Below are 3,427 nucleotides of genomic sequence, written 5' to 3'. Positions count from 1 at the left end.
AATGCACTCTGTTCTTTTCTAGTATGTGCATCTTATATGCTAGTCTGACTCACCAGAAGCAGACTTTTTTGGGATCAAATAGGTTTTCCTTAAACAGTGAAATTTGCTATAACTTAGGGTGAAATTCTGTACACTTGAATTCATGTGCTAGACCTAAAAAATATGTGCCATGAACATGGTACAGTAAATATAATTAAGAGACAGTTCTACTTTTCCAGTCAGTAAGTGCTAGTCCTCTTCGGCAGCTGCCATGAGTAGTTCTTACTGTATTGCTTACTGAACACATCCTACAGAACCAGGGAGTTTGTCATACAGCCACTTACTGTTCAGCGCCCAAACTGGGCAGATAGCAGCACTAATCTCCTCATGAGATGCAGAATCTCAACCCTTCATTTGTCAGATTGCTCAGCAATTGACTCTTGGATGGCATGATTTGTTTCCTTCAGGCTTCTCCAGTTAATTGCTCTATTATTTGAACAGTGAAAATAGAGATCTTTTGTTGATCCCCTTGGGTGTGGAAGGGGAAATGCCTTGTGCTTGTTGCCCTGGAAATTCTGGCTTACCCAAGGGAGGAGCTGTACAAACAACAATCTTGTTTAGTCATGCCTGATTGCTTTATCAAGGACAAACTGCCACGTTCACACCCTGCTGCCCTGCATTCAAAAACCCTTAGCATCACCCAACCAGCACCTGAAATACCATATAGCATTTCCCTGAGTAAGGGCAGGTACCCCATGTGTAGTGAAACACTCACTGATAGTGGCATTTCCTAGCCAGCAAGGTGACTGTTCCACATACACTCTCCACAAATTATGGTTGTTTCATGCCACGAGTTCTGCATCCCAAGTATTATGTGTGAGAAACTGAAGAATGGGGCAGCCTGTAGTGTGCAATATACTTGGGATGAAAGGATTAAATCAATTTGTCTTTTTTTCAAGTACACGGTTTATTTTTCTTTCTAAAACTAAGGCTAATAGCAATTTTATTTCAGTTGTTAACTCTCTTCAAAAAGTTAATTTGAAGTAATTTTTGGGTCCTTAGTATCCTGAGTTGCTGGAGGCTTATTTGGATTGGTTGATCTAGTGTGCATTAATTAGTGTTGGCAGATGATTCCTTAGAAGGTGCACATTCGAGGGGGTCTGAAAATAGGATTTCTTGTAGTTGGAGAAAGTGTCTTCTGTCCATTACAGCCTTCTTTTCGTTGAGGTTCTCCTTCAGCAGACTAATTTACAGATCTACAATCCACTCAGCATTGTGTTATGGTGATCAAATGTAAATCATTGAAACTGCTAATCCATCATCTGAGCAATATTAATAAGTAGTACTTGGAGATGAGGAAAAAGAAGTCCGTGGTAATAAACCTTTTCAGTAACAGAGATGCAACTGAGTGTTCAACACTTCTTTACCCTTCCTTCCAAAGCATGGGACTGCTATGGCAATTTTATGTATGTGCTTTTCTAGGTTTAGGTTTTGAAAATAGGCATTGTGCAGTGTCATCTTCCTCTGATTTAAATGTCACAAGAAAGGTTTCATTTCACCTGTTACATCATGTAACAAATGATGGCATATACATGCTCCATGCTGTTTGTGTCTTCAGTTTATTTGATCAGCTCCCTTGCCCTCATCATTTTTTCTTTCCATAGTTAAAAGCTGATGCCATGGCTCCAAGCTGTAGGTAGGATCAGCATAGTTTTTGTACCAACTTCAGCTGTTTTTCTCCATCCACCTCCATATGAAGCACGGAAATGCACTTCCACTGAGGAAAGTTTTACAACAGATAGCTAAATTAGGACTGTTAATGTCTGTGAATTATTTTTAAATAAATCTGCACAACCTCTGTATATATGGAAACTTGACTGTGTTCATTTAGTAAATCTCATTAACAAAATTATTAATAAACAGTATTAACTGGGTTGTAAGAGTCAATTACCTTTTCACAAGAAAAGGAATGAGTCAAGACAAGACATAAATACTTGTCACCAATTCCTTTATAGTACATGTTAGTAAATGGCAAAAGTAGTCTTCTTTTAAAAGAAGTTGCTTTTTTAAAATTGAAAACCAGCAAAACCCCCTTAATATCAAGATGAACATGAATAGTTTGGTACTCTTAGTTAATATCTCATTTCATCTCACTGCGATGTGATCCAGTGAATGCCAACATGCTGTCTGAATTTAATTCCAGTAATGGGGAAAAAGTACACACAGTTCTGCAACTTCAGAGAAACCTTCAATTTAAATTCTGTGGTTTCAAACTGAACTGGACAATCAACTGTTAAAGTGTGGAGGCAAGTTTATTGTGCAGTTTTGTTAGATTTTTTATTGATGGAAATTCCTACAAAATTAGTAATAATATTGAATCCCATTGTCTAAACTAAAACTGGATAAAAGCCATTTTTGAGTATTCATTTAAATCTACTACATGCTATCTTGGAAAAGCTGAAGTCAAATTGGCTTCAAACGTTTTTTACCTCACAGCATAAGCAGTTTAAAATCTGTACATAATTTAATGTAATCAGAGGTGCTCTGATTAGATCTGCTAAGAACTTTTGACTCAGGGCTGCCTCACAGTAATTCATTGTCTCTGCCTGCCTGCTCTGACTCCATGTGCCAGAATCCTGTTAGTCTTTTTTATTGTGCAAATCAGAAGATGTGGCAAGGCGTCTCCCTGCTGCTTCTCCCTGTGCCTTTCGAGCAGTTTCCTTTAGAAGTGCTGAGTGTTGCTCATGAATTTTGCACTCATCACATCTTGGGTGAATTCAGTGCACTACTGAAAATGGAGCAGTTCCACTGAGGTGAGCGTGGTTACTTTGGAGCACAGATATCTCCTCTAATGTGAACTTCTGACTACTATATGGAGCTCTATTTCACAGTAGAGGAAATATTTTGTATTCGTGTAAAATACTTGAAAAGTGTATTTTCTCTGGTAAATCTCAGTATTTCAGAGCTGTTGCCCGGTACAATAGGAAGTCTCTTAAGTTATGTTACTGTTGCTTCATGAACCCTTAGAGATTTATAGTCTGTGATAAATGAGAAAGAGTAGCCTGAAGTCCTTGTGTACTTCTGGTTTTGTTTTGTATGCTGGGTATAAATCTATACTGGTCGGTACTCAATAGTTTGCTCTTAGCAGAAATTGCTGAACGAGCGAGTGGAAGGTGGGTACAGGACCCCTGTGTGGCGGCGCAGGAGCGGTCTGAAGGCAGCGCCGCTGGCCCCGAACTCCCCGGAGGGGGCAGGGGCGGTTCGGGCCCTCCCGGCCCGCAGCGCTCCGTGCCCTGGGCGGCCGGGCCGGGCCGGGCGGGGCGGGGCCGGGGCGGGGCCGGGCCGCACCTGGCGGCCGCGATGGCCGCGGGGCCGGGGCGGCGCCGCGCCGGGGGCAGAGTCCAGCGCGGGCGGCGGCGGCCGCAGGAGCCCGGGGCCGGCGCGGAAG

The sequence above is a fragment of the Melozone crissalis genome, unplaced genomic scaffold, assembly GCF_028551555.1.
Source record: "Melozone crissalis strain CALT ecotype California unplaced genomic scaffold, PUWL_Pcris_2 ptg000045l_1, whole genome shotgun sequence".
NCBI lineage: Eukaryota > Metazoa > Chordata > Aves > Passeriformes > Passerellidae > Melozone > Melozone crissalis.
Note: the sequence above shows the minus strand (reverse complement) of the source record.